The following is a 17,661-nucleotide window of genomic DNA, read 5'->3' on the forward strand; positions in this document are numbered from 1 at the left end:
GCAGCTGTGAGTTCACAGTTTCTGAAAAGTAATACTAAACTCATGAAATTACAAGTGAGGCTGCAACCATCTAGTAAGTATCTAATAAATACAATTGTTAAAAATAACAAGATATTTCAGAATAAGCAGGAAAACTTCTCTCATAATTTTGCAGATCAAAAGTTCATATATGTTTTCCAACAAGAAAGTTCCTTGCATCTGGGATAAGACTGCTTACGACAAAACAAGGGAACATGACCAAATAAGAGAGGTTTAGTAACTCTATTCTATAACAAAACTATAAATTCATTTACTCATGTGCTTTCAGATATGATTAAATAGTAGCAATAGGGTTATATTCTGATTATATCTGACTGAAAATTCAAACATTTTAGATATAATAATGAGGATTTTACTACTCTGCTTGTGAAACTACTGACACCCAGTCTCCCTGTATTAAAGTAAGCAAGAAGCATAATGTTACTCAATTTACATTTTCCACTTGAATTGGCAATGTGATTGTGCATTCCTAAGCCACAAGAATAAAATCTTAGGAAACTAAAAGCAACCAACAGTACATACTGGGATGTCAATGAGCCTTAAAGGCTATATATAGATTTATATAGCAGATAAATATTATGCTGCCATTAGGCAACAGGCAAGGGTTTAATATTTGGATCCTATGTCAGATTTCTGCAGAACATTACTCTCCAACAGAGAGTACAAAAACATCTTCTGGAGGATAGCAAATCAAGAGATAACATTCAACAACCAGGCAGCTAAATCAATCACATGTTTTGATGTTAACTTCAGATGGGATTCATCGAGAAGTTTATGATGTTAAGGGACCATGAAAATTATCTTGATCCCTTCTGTCAGTTCCTGGTGAACCTAAGAGACAGCAATATCATCAGTTCACATCATACCTGGCATCGTGTTTACATTAGGTGCTCAGGAAAAGTCAACTCAGCAGCTTCAGTATTTCTGCACTGTATTCAGTTCAGTTCATGGTGGCTTCCTAGTATAGAATCAGTGACTGTCTTAAACACTGAATACTTCTTTGGGGTTTTTTATTTTCCCTTTTATGGCAATTTGTTGTGGGATTTCCCATTGTTCCTAATGGCTAAATTAGACAGATGTGAAGAGACTATTTCTGTTTTCCATAACCCAAAAGGGGTTAAGAAAGCTCATCACTGTAAGGGGCTGACCACTTATTCTATTTTCCTTCTGTGAAAGGGAGCTCAAACCAAACTAACTTTCCCTTTAAGTTTTTTTGTCCTTCCTATAGCCTAAATCACTCTTTCTAATATGCACAGAAGATCCAAACAAATGTTCTTCTCATTATTACTTTTTGTCTTGCAAATATAAAGAGTTCTTTCTTTACTCTATGTTGGCCAAAACTGTATTGCTAAGATTTCTTCCAGATATCAAATTATATTCCTCTATAACCTTTGCTTACAGACATCACAGAAACATCCTAGTAGTACTCTATTTGTATCTAATTTTCACCCATAGTGATCAAGCTGTTGATATGAACAGGCTTCAAATTTGCTAGTGGCTTAATTTTGCAGGCAACCTTGTGTCTGTTGTCAAACCTATCTGCCTCCTAATGGTCTCTCTCAAGAAATATTCAGTTTGTCACTATTGCATAATGCCTTAGCCATATTTTATTTTGAGATGCAGCCTCTAGGTTGGTTTTCATAGAACATGGAAGCCTTGCCTTTGTCCTAGACATGTGCTTTCATCTTCCAGCAGTGGAATTCTTCAGCATCCTCATGAACTTTTACATAACAGGGAAGCATGAAGAGACCTTGGACTTAGAGCATTTCTACCAAATAACCCCTCCTTAAGGATTTTGCAAGAGTTTTGAAGACTGGGATGGGGAGACAGTAATTTTTTTTCGTGATTGTTAAGATGGATGTCAGGGCACATACTGTCACTGAGAGAGTATGACAGTAAAAGTCTGCATCCTGGCTACAGCCTGCATTCCAGTAGTGAAGAAAAACAAGTATGCTGATCTGGAGACCAAGGACTCTACTTTTTTCCAGGCCCACTTAAATGCTAATTTAAAGAATGAAACTGATCCTATCCAACACATATACTCTTGTATAGTCTATCACACAGAAATCTATTGGCAAAGTACACAATGCAGAAATTATTCTAGAACTAAACTGAAGGACATACACGTAAGGTTCTTGCCACTATGTGTTGAAAGATTATTTCTTATCAACGTTACCCACAACTGAAGTTAAGGTAATGGCATTATTCATTATGTAATTTCCTGAACCAATAGGAAACCACAGACCAGTAGCTGGACAAAGTATATTTCATGATTTGGTAAACGAGACTAGTGGTGTCACCTGGGCCTCACACATAGACAAAGGTCAATACACCACAATCTGAAATTGGTAAAGAAGGTAGAGGGACATGAAGAGAAGGAAAGCTTTCACATTTTATAATTTGGTGTTTTCCTCAACCCTTCACTCTTTTATGAGTAAGATTCTTCAACTTTAAGTGCTGAGCTTATTACTTAAAAAGGAGTTAAAACCTGAATAAAATAAAAATGTAAATTATTTTAATTTTCTTTTCAGTTTCTATTGTTTTTCTGTGATTCATAAATTTCAGGGAGACAAAATCATAATTTGATTTTTATTTGGTTTTTAACCTACTTTTATGTTTTATCAGAAACAGTATCTGTAATTTAGATGAAGTTCTCTCCTTGACTACTCTACTTCACTATGTTACTGGTTAGAATTGTACAATTATTATATTCTAAAACATGGTCATTTTCAAAGAATTATTATTAATAATATATAACCAGTCATTTTGCTTAGATATTGATGCTCTTTTAAGCCTCTGATTTTGAAATTAGTTTAGAAGTTCTGGAACTTTTCAGATAATTAGGCCAAGAACCTGATGAGGTTCAACAATTTAAAGTGCAAGGTGCCTCATCTGTATCTAGGGCTATCCCAGACATGAGTACAGACTGGAAGAAAAATTCATTGAGGTCAGCTCTGCAGAGAAGGACATGACAGTGTAGGTCATAGATAAACAGCTGGACATGACCAGGCAATGTGCATTTGTAGCCTACCATATCCTGGGCTGCATTAAAAAAAGTGCAACCAGATGAGTACGGGAGGGGATTCCACCCCCCTGCTCTGCTCTGGAGAGATCCCATCTGGAGTGCTGCTTCCAACTCTGGGAGCCACAGCATAAGAAGGACATGAACCTGTTAAGAGTGAGTCCAGAGGAGGACCACAAAGATGATCAGAGGGCTGTGGCAGCTCTCCCATGAAGACAGTTGAGAGAGTCAGGGTTGTTCATCCTGGAGAAGAGAAGCATCCAAGAATACCTTATTGTGTCCATTCAGTAGTGTATAAAAAAGAGGGAGAGAGATTTTACAAGGATTTTAAAGATAGCAAAAAAGGATATTATTATAAAATAAAAGAGCAGAACTTTAAGACTTAGGACAGAATTCTTTATTCTAGAAAGGAATTCTTTACGCAAACAGTTTTGAGGAACTGGAACAGGTTTCTCAGAGAAGTTGTGGATTCTCCATCCCTGAAAGTCTTCAAGGAATGGCTGGACAGAGCCCTAGGCAACCTGATGTAGTGGATGGCATCCACCTGTGGCAGGAGTGTTTCAACCCAAACCATTCTGTGATTCTATGAATAAGACATGCCTTCATGAATCCCAGAGTCCTGAGAAAATGAGAAAGTTTGGGAAGAGGGAAGGAAGACCTATCCCCAGTGAAAAAGGATCAGGTTAAGCAATGTTTAAACACATTGGAGATACACAATTCTGTGGGATTTCCTAGAATACAGCCACAAGCACAGAAGGTACTGGTAGATGTCATCGTGAGACTGCTCTCTTATATATTTGAAAGGTCAAGGTGATGAGGAAAGATTCCTGAAAATGGGAACGCAAATAAATGACATTCCTTGGAATTTCCAAGTTCCCATGCAAGATAAGGAGTCTTCATTCTTGGAGATACTCAAAACTTGACAGGACATAGCCCTGGGAAACTTTTTTGGTTGGGTTGGATAATCTCTAGAGGTTCTTTCCAGCCTCAATTCTTGGGTGATTCTGTGGTATCCTGTGGAAGTATTTGTGTTAGAAAAATATGATAGGAATTTTAAATGAGAGCATTGTGAACTTTGTAATATTTCCCATTTCAGGGGAAAAAATTAAAAGAAAAATTTAAAAACAATTAAAAAATATATAAAAAGACCACATCATCACCACCCTCTTGGCTGCCTCTCAATTAAAAATTTATATTTGTTTGAAGTAATTCTTTCAGAAATCCCAGAGTGACTGAGACAATTATAAAAGCTTTTGTTTACAAGCATTAAATTACAACAGTTTTCCAAGTCTGTTTTCATTCAGTTATTTACTCTCAAAAACAGGTTCCTTGAGACCAAGGAGAAAGCTGCTTGCAACCATATGGAATCCTCTGACCAACACAGCTTCCCTTTAGAAGTTCCCATCTATCTTTTGCAAATGCAAATTAATCTGACTCCATAAGACTTTCCAAGGCAATAAAAGTTTATAATGCCTTTGGAGGCCACTACACAGGAGGAATTAATACTTTCCCACTGCACTCCCCCTTCTGTCTCATGTCCCAGCGAAATTTGAAAAAAAAATCTAATACCATATATTTACAATTGAGCTAAAATAGTATTGGTGGTTACATGACAGTGGAAAAGAGAGAGTCTTGGATCTGGAGCTAACTCCAGATATTTAATGGTTATACATATTATACAGGCCTGTAAATTAAAGAGTGCATAGCTCATAAACTCTCTTTTATTTTATTTTATTTTTTTTTTAATTGAAGCCAAATTCCATTTTCAGCCAGCAGAAATTCCTCGCCCCCACTGCTCCATTGTTGGGAATCTCTGGAAAGGCCAGATGTTGGTGGCAGTAATTCAGGGGCTGAAGGAGTGCCTGAAATGCCCACTGCCCTCTGGAGGACAAGAGTGTGGCTGAGCTGCTGAACCTTCCGCCAGTGCAGGCTGTAATGCATTGTATGCTCCTGTTGTGGTTTTGCCTTAGTACAAATGGTGACTGAAACTGGAAACTACTTAATGGTGCAAAAAATTAACATAGCCCAAAAAGGTTTGGAAATTTAAATCTTTGTTTGTACTCACTGATCTTCTGTAGTGTGTCATGTTAATTCATGTCCTATTTTTATGTCTTATTATGAGAAATGTTGCTTATTATAGAAGGGAAAAATCTGTCAGATATGATTAATGACCTCACGTCTAAGAAAGTAGTCTTGTAGCCACCCAGGCTTAAGGTTTAAAAGAAACAAAGTTTTAGGGGAAATTAATTTTTTTTTCATTTCAAAAAATTGACACAGGTGGAAAAAGAAGATGCTTTTCAGGCACAGTTCTTCAGTTTTTAAATTCCAAGCTATTGAAATGTGTACAGATGAAGTAGAGCATAATTGATGAATATCTTTAATCATGTACTTAACTGGAGAACCAAATTAAAACTTAATCTATAACAAAGGACTCCCACACTATGGAAAAAGTGGAAAAAAAATGAATGATGGGCTACAACTTAAGTAGATTAACAACCATAAAATGTCATAACTTGAGATTTGCAGGAACATTTTCAGGTAGAAGTAAAACATATTTTTCCTCTTTTATAAATATAACTTCAACAACAGAACCAAAATATGTTTCCATATTTTACTTTTCAGTTCAGCTACATAAAGTTAAATAAGAGACACAACTGTCTTATCACCATGATAAAAATTCCAGTGCTGGTACATGCAAACCTCAGAGATACATTTACTGCAAACAGCAGTGGATGTGACTGGTCCTTTCCTCATTGTGGTAGATGGAACACAAAGAGTCAGTGCAAATAGCAGGAAAAAAATTTTGATTTCTTTTGTAAAATGAAGAATTGTAAAAATTGCAATGAATTAATGCACAAGTCATTCTTGAAAAAATTCAAAAAGCCCTTTAAAAATGACAGATTAGAGAGCCTGACAAAGAAGATCTAGTAAAAGGCCTATAGTCCTCTACTCCATCCAACATTTTAAGTCACCGCTAATGAGCTTAACACAAAATATTAATAAAGTGAAATTTGTTTTGGACAGGTCTAATATTTAAAACAAACCATTTGGAATGAAACTTTCCAAGATTCATTCTCCCAATAATGCTTTATTTTCCTCAGAAATGAAGAATGGTGAGCCATGAATGCATTAGATTTTACATCTCCAGGAGGAAGCCCTCCTGAAACCTTTTTTAACTTATTGTGCAAAAAGATGATGCACAGCCAAGTCATGACGGAACATGATATACAGCCACCAGGAACAGGAATGCTCCCTTCCTTTGTCCCTGCTCTCCTCCCCCAAGATCTGCACGTCCTCTCTGTCTCCCTCCACAGCACAGGGCTCTGCTGAGATTTTATGGAATAGTCCTACAAACACACACACACCCTTCTCCATAACATCCCTTGGCCTTTCTGGACCCTCATCCACTTTGCTTTTACTGACTTCTCTCAGCCCTCAACACCTCCCTGCACGCAGCCATTGAATATTTTGTGTCATTATCACAAAATTCAATTTTGCTCTTGGGGGAAGTGGAAGTTAATGTTGCCTCCAGAACTGAAAAGCCTTGAGTGGGTCCTGGCACTACACGAGGAATTGTATCATTCAGTGAGGAATGCGATCTGAAGAGCCCTATTCAGCCTACAAATCATTTACTCAAAAGACTACAATAGACACCAGACAGAAAATAGTATGAATACAGGGAAAAAAAAAAAAAAAAAAAGGCAGCCTCAATCCTGCAAACACTTATGTGTGTACTTAATGTAATGTGGATGAATATTGATTTCAATGAGAGTGCTTATATGCATAAAGCAAGGCATATGCATGCTTACAGGATCAAGGCCAAGATTGTTAAATACTGCAAGCTGAGCTTTAACTACTGATAAAGCAACTTAGAAATACACCAAAATATGTCAAAGAAATATTCAGGATGCCTGGTTTCAACACTCATGAAATGGGATCTCTGCCATCAGTCTGAAATAAGAAAAATAATTTGTTATTAAATTAATGACAATCACATAAAATTGGAATGTAGTATAATGTATGAGCAAAAGGAGCATACATATTGGCTGAATAATTCTGTCTCCTGCTAAAATGCATCCATTTCTGTGGCAGCTATTGAAAAATGTACAAAAACATAACAGTATACGTCAAAGAGGTGAATGATCCTCCCATTTGCAACAACCAGGGAAAATTAAAGTTGAAAGGGAATTTCTCACAACAGAATTCATCCTGCAAGTACACAGACTGGGAGGTGCAAAACCAGTGGGTGATCATTTCAGACTCCACTGTACAGATTGGTTTTAGTCTAGCTGGACATGATGGCTGCACAAGTTCTCTCATGCTCTCTGTCGTAGTACAATCTGAAACACTGACCCAACATTTTATCAAAATTAATTTTTTCTGCAGCCTTCTATGAAAAAGAATGGATGTGAAACACATTGTGGAAATGCACATTCTGGTTTCTGTTTAAACGCTCTCAGGGAGACTTTAATTGCATAACCAAAATGACAGTTTGGGACAGTGACTGGTAACTTGATGCTGGAGACTTTGAAAACCTAAGTCTTAATTCCCTACTCAGTAACAGCGCAACTAATTTAGCAGTGATGAACATGGAAAACAGACTCTCATCTCAGCCTGAATGCTGAACAGATACTGTTTTCAATTATGGTGACCGCTCTGGTCTGCAAGGATCTTGAATGAGAACACACTGCCTGTGAGCACTGGCTTGGCAGAGGAGAATACTCCAACTCTCCAGACCATACAAGTCACACACGTAAAATGTTTGTAGGACTATACTGCATATTTTAGAAAGCCAAGCTGAAGGGATTTCTAGAAGTAGCTCCCAGAAAGGGGACAAGAGTCTTCCAGGGAAGGAGGCTTGGCTGAGCACTCAACTAATGTGCAAAGAGCCCTGTGGTGAAGAGGCTGTGATATCTCCAACACTGAAATTAGGTGGTCTAGCCCTGCCAGATCTGTGGTGTCCACATTGTAGAGAGTTCATAACTGTCATGAATCTTGTCAGAATGTGACATAATGGATAAGTGTCTCCAGATCTGGTCAGCTCTGCTAAAATAACTAGCTTGTGACTGTGGTGAAAATGGAGTTTTGCTGGAAACTTCAAAAATTCCTCAAGAAGCTGTGTGAGACCAGGATTCCTGCTTTCTTTACACTCTGCTCCAGGATGATCAAAATAAAAATAACCAAATATAATGACAATTTTCTAGCTTTCCACCTACAGTGCTTCACTGACTGAGGAAATAACATGTCATCTACTGCACAGCCTGCTTATTCCTGCCTATCTATGGGACAGTGGTGGTGAGCACTGAAACAGGCTATCCAGGGAGGTCATGGAGTCCCCCTCTCTGGGGCGAGACATCCAAACTCATCTGGACACATTCCTGTGTAACCTGCCCCAGGTGACCCTGCCTTGGCAGGAGGGTTGAATTGGATGATCTCCAGAGGTCCCTTCCAACCCTAACAATGCTGTGATTCTCTGACTACCATAAAGGCATAGACTTGCATTAATTTTTGTTCAAGGTAAGTTCTCTTTGGTGTCTAAAGACTTCAGGAGTTGTTTACACTCTGACTTACCTTTCCCCCCCACCCTCCCTGCTATGTGGCTGCTTCAGTACCTTTCTAGTTTTCCTATTTTGGTTTAACTGCAATACAAGTCAGTGACTGCTTTTTATCAGTCTCAACACACTGAGTGTCAGTGTAAGAAAGGCTATAGAGAACAAATTTAGAAGCAGAAAAGGTAATGCTTTTTTTTTTAGTATATGAAGTAGCTATTCAAAAAAACCAAACCCTTTGTTTGTACTGGCTGGTAGAATTGTTCTACTTTTCTTCTGAAGTTATGCTTAACATAGGATTCTTTGGTGAGCCCTACAGTTTTCCTCATGTCTATATTCTTCAAGGAAAAAAATAAAACAACAGAGGAACAGCTTAGAAATTAAACTGTTACCCCAGACTGAACAGGAAAAAACAAAAACAAAACAAGAAACCCCCAAAGTTGTGAACTTTGAGGATGGAGCTTCAAAATATGTGTACTTTAGAAACAGATCTTTAGCCGATGAAAATCATGATGTCTCCACTGAAGCAAATTAAATTATGCCAAAACACAGCAGGCAAGTATTTGACACTCAGTTGTGTGCAGCAATTCCCTGGTCTGTGGCTGCTTTAAGAACAGTGGAACTGGCAGTTTGTTCAGGCAGGTTTTCGACTTGTCCGTGGAACTGCAAGGATTTTCTCACCTTTCATCAACGTGGATCTGCAGCCAACATCTTTAAAAATATATCCTGATCTCATTCAGTTCAAAGCTGTGTATTGAAATAAGGCAAGCCCTGAGATGAATTAGAGGCAAAGGGCCCCTTTGCACACTTGAACTCTATGTGCAGCTTTTATTGACATCAGTGTGAGCTGTGTCTGCAAATCAGTGACCGCCTTTTGTTATGGAGCAACAAATCTTTAGCACACAGCCTACTTCTGACAGAGTCAGTCTTCCTTTGAAAAAGCACATTCTTAGATTCATGCAAAGATACCAACCAGCATTGCCAGATGACATGTTCAGAAAATCAGGATGCTATCCTGGACCAGCAGTGCAAAGACCAACTGACAAGAACTGCACAAATCTAAGGAAAAAAAAAAAAAAAATACTCTTACTACTTATGTGAGATATCAGGAAAAATACTTCCAAAATAGGAACATCCTAATTTTAATCATAGTAACTAAAGCCTAAAGCTAACTAACTGACAGCAACACTAATGACAGCAGTAATGTGTCTGAGGTGTAGGAAAAGAGTATGCAGGGTCATAATTCAAATTTCTCAACACATTCTAACTGAAGGCCATATTTTGCAGGAACTCATTTAAGCAATGTTAGAAGGATAAGATTTTTCAAGCATTCTAAGCATCTAAAAACTTCTGTTCTGGCTTTGTGCATAAACAGATTTTTCAAGTATCTCTGTTTCCCAGTGCTGACAATTTTGCAGACCTGAGTGTCACTGTGGACATTTCTGAAATGTTGACCATACCATGTAACTTAGTCAAGAAAGTTCTGCTTTGGAGTTCAGTAAATAAACTCCAGCCACAGAGCACACACTACTCACACATAAAGAAAATCCTTTTTTGTTCTCTGAGCTTTTAATCATTAAATGGTTAAAAATATAGAAAGGCCACAACTAACACCACTGAGAGAGACAGTGAGAGAGAATGGAAGGAGGAGTGTGGTACTGCACTTTGCAAGCTCAGCAGTTCTTCAGATGTGGTCTGGCATGTAGCTCATAAAGTCAAGCAAATCTGCTCATTTCAGTCGTATACAGGCACATATGCATCAACAGGGATACATACATAGATGTTAACCCTCTGAAGAGTGAAATAAAGTAGTGTGATGTACATCTATAGTAGATTAGCAGTAACAAAGATTTGAAGTTATAAAAAATCTGTTGCTTTGTACTATTTCAGCATAAAAACACAAGCTGAAAGTTTCAGGTATGTGACAGCTGGGATAGGTTTTCTATAAGAGGACAATGATGATGATGATAATAACATTTGAATTTTCTACTTCACTTTGAGTTTCTCATGATCATATTTTTAATGGAATTTATAGGGACATGATAACAGAAAATACTTTCATCCAAAAATACTGCTTCATCAGAGCAAATTAATTTCATTGAAACAAATGAATTTTACTTTTTTTGGCTAGAAATTATTGAGGTGTCTCTTGTTAATTCTGACTAGGGAGAGAAAAGGACAAAAGCAGATGGAAGGGGCAAAAACCGAGAAAAAAAAGAGGCATGCATACATTAATGTAGGAAAAAGAATTTTGGCAAAATTTTGGGCAACTGGATGATATGAAGAAGTATATTCTAGAATGCTGAAATACAAGAAGGAAATTGAATTTTTCTTCCTAGATCTGATTCACTTTTTTATTATTGGAGTGCAGGGTTTCTGATTCTTCTGTGTTGTTCCTTACAAATGTTCCCCAGAATGTGGGATTTCTTGCACTATGCCAGACTCAGCAATGCCTGTGCAACCAGACTTAGCACAAATGTTAGATCAGCCATAACAGCTAATTAGAACAACTCACAAACCATAGAATAGAATATTATAGTTTCATAGATGCATTTAATGGTTTGGGCTGGAAGGAGACTTAAAGATCATCTAGTTCCTACCCCTCTTACATGGGCAAGGACACCTCCCACTAGACCAGCTTGCTCAAGGCCCCATTCAACTGTTCTTGATTTTTATCAGTGTGTGACAGAAAAAAAAAGTTTTTCAAGTTTGGGATGGGATAACAGGATTTGTGGCAATGACTAGGGAACTTTTTTTCCTAAGCAACATGAAGATGTCCCAACTCAACATTGAGGGATTTAGTGATGATTATGAGGTGAACGGGTAAATCTCTGGAGATTGACAAAACTCTGTGACTTACCAATATAGGCCATAGATCTCATTTCTTTTTTCTTTTGTCAAATAAATAATGAAAGAGGCATATTTTTAATGCAATGAAAAACAAGATGCAGGTAGACCCCTCTCCAAACTGAAGTTGTTATGAGAGATTGTAGACAGACTGAAAATGTGTGTGACTTTCTCAGTCTGCATGAAGCAGTGTCTGATTTTTCACACTATGCCATGCCAACTTAGAGTAATGAGAAATTATTGTATCTACAGAAAATGGAAAATAGCATCTAATAATAAAATAAATGCCTTTGGCTGGAATGTCCACATTCACAACAGGCAAGTGTACAGAGTATTGCACAGGCCTTCTATAGTTTGCTTTTTGCACATCCTTGAAGCAAAGCAGTTATGTTGTGCTGCCTAAAGTAAATGTAGAAACTCAAAGCATATATGGGCCCAAGAGAAGACTATGTAATAAGTTAGATATGATGAACCATAGCCAGTTTTCCTACCTACTCCTCTTTCCATCTATGCCAGCTATTTGTCTTCTCTACAGCTTGGTTGCTATGAGTATCATGTGGATATTGTCCCAGTCTTTATTTAAGGATATAATTCCTAACAATGAAAAAGAGAACATTCAGCAAAAATGATAGGTTGTGAACACAGCATACTCTTAGCCTGGGGAGGTGATTACCACAAGGTCACTGTGGCTCAGCAGCTGTACAGAATTCAAAAAAAAAGCTGGGAATTTTTGAAGTGAAAAAATACACTGAGAAATATTATTACACATGTGTGTATATGTATTTTAAATACATGCATTTGTACATATGCTTACATATATACATAAAATAAATATGTGAAAAGAAAGGCATAATTCAGAATTTAAACCAATCTCTATTGAGACTAAGGAAGGCATTTCATTTGGATTGATTATTCCTCAGCCGCCCTGTTCTACTTTGTCCTGTAAAGTAGCTCACATTGATGGTTGGAAGAGATCATTTCTCTTGTGTTACAATTCCTAAAGGCTGTCAGCAAATTATCAGGCTTCAATGCAACAGTCTACTGTGCTACAGTCCTCCTGCTTTAGATGTCATTCCTTATGAAGAGGAAAAACTTGCAGACCGCATCTTATAATAGCCAAAACCTTAGAGACCTCTGGCCAGATCAGGGAAAGAATCATAGATGGATAGAGTGGCTTGGTTTGGATGGGACCTTAGATCATCTAGTCCCACCCAAGGCAGATATGTCACCATTAAATATCATGTCTGGTTTGTGAGAGCCTGGATTCCTTCATGTGCTGCAATACACACCAGTGATGATGGTTGGTGATATCACAGCCTTAGAAATCAGTTTAGGACACTTGCTAGGCCACGCCACTTTTTGTAGCTCATGATTCATACTTCCACTGCACAGTTCACAGGGCCAAGTTTCTGTAGCACAGATGAACCTCAGGCTCTCCCTATGCCATCTTCCCTTGAAACCTGTGACTCTGACACAACTGAATCTCAGACAACACTAATTTCTTTCTGGCTAATTCAGAGTGCCCTGATGTCACCACCTGGGTAGGTAGGTAGAGATAGGCAGAGTCCAGGGGGAGAAGGCATGGCTGGACCAATGAAAGGTGCTAAGAAGAACCTTGCATTCCCCAGAGAACAAGGCATTCCCCAGAGATTCCCCATCTCCTAGATTTCAGTCTGAGTTCGTGTCCAAGCAATGTTGAGATAGCATTTGAAATAAGCATGATACAAACTTTACTTATTGTAACTAATAAGAATTTTAAATTTATTGTCATGTCTAATTTTTCTATTTGATGAATTACCCTCTTTATTACTAGATTGAAGTTCCCCTATAAACTAGCTGCAAATTACCTATTGATACTTTGTTTTTCTTCTGTTTCTTTCCCCCCAGTACAATTCTCTGCTGTATAACAATTGTATTTGCCTGGGACTATGGAAAGAGTTAGGTAAATCAATTTTAAACAAACCATATATTGTATGCTTATATAGCTTCATTTCCAATAAATAACCTGGAATACCTAGTCAACTTTACATGCAATCTTAATTTGAGTTTCATATGCATAACGGAAGCAAGGAAAAATGGGACAGACCTGAGAAGGGAAGAAAGATTATATGGCTACAAGCACAGTGCAATGTAAATTCATTTACAAGGGCATCTGCATCTGTATGTCCAGTCAAGTGGCACAGTAAATTGCGAGGGGATTATTGATTTCAAAATGACTTAACTGCAGTCATGCAGTACTGAGAATACCTTATTGCTTCCCTCAGCTTCATGTACCAATTTGATCATATTTTGTATATGTCTCAGCAGTCACACATGTAAGTCCTGAAAATAAGGTGATTAAAAGGGCAACAACCTCAGAAAAAAAAAAAAAAAGTCTCTCACCATATAAAAGATCAGGTTTGCTCTTCATTTTTGAACACTCCAAATAATATACTTTTCTATTTTAATGCCCCTCTTGAAACAATTAAAATACAACCTACATCAATGCTGAGCAGAAGTGCCCTGAAAATCAGGTCCCATCAAACTGGAGTCACCCAAAGAAATTTATGCCACTTTTAAGGTTTGAACGTCTAACTTTCGAAGTCAATATGCATAAAACTTTCTGAATATGTGCACAACAAGGAGCCAAGAAAATTTTGACTCGTCCCATTGCAAGCTTTTAAAACTTCCATGTGCATGCAGGCCTGATAACTTTTTAAAACAATCTTTCAAGAGAAGGAACAAGAAATAAACATCATCTCCCCTAACATATGGATTAAAATTTTTACACTGTCAGTAATTAAAATACCATGACAAATTAAGAGCTGATAAAAGGCCACAGCTAAAGATTTATGTTCTTTTTTTTTTAAGCTCCTTTAAGCTTTACCAAATGTACTGTGCTCCATGTACTTCATCTCTAACATCTGAATCCAGTTAGCAATGATTTTCAACTAACAGGGTGTTCCTTTGCATCAAAATGTGTAGCAGGATCTCTGTGTTACGCATGTCATCTTATGACAGTCAGTTAGCTCTCTTGCTGAAGTGCATTAGGAAACTGTTTTAAAGAGCTTGCACCTTTTGTCAGAATGGTTAAAAAAAAGAAACTACATTGTTTAACAGCCCTGTATGTCTTACCGTTATACTCTCCACCTTTTGCAAAGGTCAGAGAAGTGTCATTTTGTGACTGTACTAATTTATTCAGAAAGCACAGCTTAACTCTTCCTGTGACTTGTTAAAATCATGACAACACCATATCGGGTGGGGGGAAGCAGGATTCAAAGTGTAGACAACACACGTTTAGTGAGTAGCTTTTTGCTTGTGTCTTACATCAATCACTCCTGACATTTCCAAGGAGAAATCCTATCTGGACCCTAAAAATCTATTTCCTTTTCTCATGACAGCTGTGGTTAAGGCAGGGCAGCTTGCACCATGAAGTTTTTTAATGATAAAGGCATCTCTTCATGTCAACTTTCTTCTTAGAGTTGCAGTTATCAGAAATATTCCAGTGTAAAATATTTTCCTTCTATTTGTTCTGTGCATATGTCCAATAAAAATTAGGTTTATTTGGGTGGTTTACAAAACTCTCCCTAGACCTCCACTACAACCAGTAAGGAAACAAGCTTCAGGTAAAGCTGGTTGCTTCTCAGCGTAGCACCTGCTATTTCTAAGGATGAGAGGAGGAATCATAGTGCCAACTTGTCATTTGGAGTCACCCTCGCATTGCTGTGTATAAAGCGGATGGGACATTGGAGTGGTTCAGTGCCTCGTGTTACATTAATGTTCTGCTCAGGGCAGTGTAGACTCAAATCTCATTAAATATGGTTGTTTGAAATGGCTTAGACATTGAATGGCATTGGGTCTGTATTATCAGCACTTAGAGTAGGTCCAGAGGCTCATTGTCTGAGTTGTATCAATGCACAGTTTCACTACCTTTTCTCGCTTATCTGAGAAATACCTACACTAGTTAAAATTAGAAATGTTCTGACAGTGAATTATCTGCTGCTCACTCCTACCCATAGATGATGGCAAAAATAAAAAAAAAGGTCTACTTTTTATTGAGCTAATAATTACCAAACTTTTGGAGAAAGAAAATGATCTATATTTATATTGCTGATATGCTGCCACATAGGCCTCCTTGTCACATGATTCAGCATTCTAGACTTCAGAAGGCAAGAGCAAGTACTGTGCTACACCAGAAGTCAGACACACTCTCTCCTTTTTCTCTCCACTCTCACGAGGTTAGTAAAGTTTATATCAGAGCTATCCATTGGTTACTGAATGTTTTCCAGCACTTCAGCTTTGGAAGTTTTTTCTCCTCTTTATGAAGGGCACTGTCATTCTGCTGGGCCTCAGATGGGTTTTCAATATCAACCTGAGGTCAAGTGTGTGAATCTCAAGACAAGATCAGGACACATCTGGAGGACTGTGCATTACTGTCCTACCCTATTTAAAAGCAGCAACAACAACAACTGCTTAGGAGTTCCTGGGGCTGAGCCTGACAGTGAAAACAGATGGATCACACTTCAGGATTTAATTTTCAGATGTGATTCCCCCATGCAGATGAATGGTTGGCACAATTTAGGATCTTAAAACAGGTTAATTTTGAAAAGTCAAATTCTGTTCTATGATGTACGAGACATCATAAGAAGCTGTGATAGCCTCTTGTGTGTGACATATTGTACAATGGTGCAGTATCTCCATTGCAAAAAAATCACAGAGCCTCACTGTCTGTGTCAGTTTGGGTAGCTGCTGACCTGGCTGCTCACCTTTCACCCATGGTTTGCCTCCTTCTACCAACTAGAAAGTAGTAAACCAAAACTCACCAACATTTTAGCATCTTCAGAGGTAACTCCTAACTCGGACCCACTTTTAGACAAATACAATTGAAAATAGGAAGCAGGAAAGTAACTATAAAAAGATGATTAGGATCTAAGTGTCAAGTTTACATACTTGCCTCCCTAGATGTGTATCAGAAAGTTATGTGCTGCTTATGGAAGAAAGCCAGTGCCTTTTAAACATTATTCATGACAAAATTCAGCCTACCAGTTAACCTTAACTACATGCCACAGATGAATATAAGCCTAGGGCTTGCAAAGGTTTTTTGGGGGGGTCTTTTGTTTAGTTTGGTGGGTTTTTTCCTTTTCATTTTTTATCTTTTTTTTTTTTTTTTTGGTGTTAGAATTATATGCATGCTCTCAGTATAAATATGTAATACACAGGCTGCTTGCTTAAATACCCTCACCCCCCACACTCACACATACATACACATAGACACACACACACACACACACACACTGCTCCATGCATCATTATCATACCATAGGGGTAGGCAGAAAAAGAGAGTGAATCCCTAATTATTTGCCAGAAGAAAATAGGCTTATTTCATAAAAGTTATCAGTATACCCTGATGCATTTTCTACACTATATTTCAAATTAGGTGCCAAAATGTTTTCTGAAGTTTCTGCTCATTCTTGATAAGAATCTTTAAAAATCATGCTTTATTACTTAAATACACATTCCTGAAAGTTATACAAATAGCAAATATCAGACCAAATTCCAGGTTGAAGGCACATTTTTGGATTTTACAGTGATCTGTAAGCCCCTTTTTTGTGTGTAATCCTGACAAGGTCCCAGAAGCCAATGTGTGTGCTTTCCACTTTGGCAGCACAGGTTTGTCTGTCATGCACACCTGTGCAATGACTGTTGGAGAGATGAAAGCACAGAGGAGACATAAGTGGAGTCTGGATCTATAAAGCCTTCCCTTTTCTGCTTCAACTTGCAATAATTCAAATCTCCATGACTCCATCCTGTTTTTACAGCGGCCCATGTGGAATCATGGACTATTAAAACACCCAGGTCCAAATCTGCAGTTGTCTACTTCTCAAGGGAAGCCAAAATACAAAAACAAACAAAAAGTATCAAATAAACAAGTTTTTGAATCAGACTAAAGAAAAGAATTATAATTTTGTTAACAACAAGGTCTATCAGTTGTCACTTTAAAAAAATAACATTTGTCAAAGAATTACCATCTGGGATATAGAGTTTTTAACAGTAATCAGTACATGAAGAGTCTGTAAGATGTTAACTCTGTTAAGTTTATCTAAGCACTATCAAGCTTTTATCGGATTTAAGGCTAAACAAGTCTATTCTAAGTAAGTATTACCCATTATTCTTCATTTCCTGTTGTACCTGGTATTCCTTCAATTAGCCACATATGTCAAAGCT

The sequence above is a fragment of the Lonchura striata genome, chromosome 6 (assembly GCF_046129695.1).
Source record: "Lonchura striata isolate bLonStr1 chromosome 6, bLonStr1.mat, whole genome shotgun sequence".
Classification (NCBI taxonomy): Eukaryota; Metazoa; Chordata; class Aves; order Passeriformes; family Estrildidae; genus Lonchura; species Lonchura striata.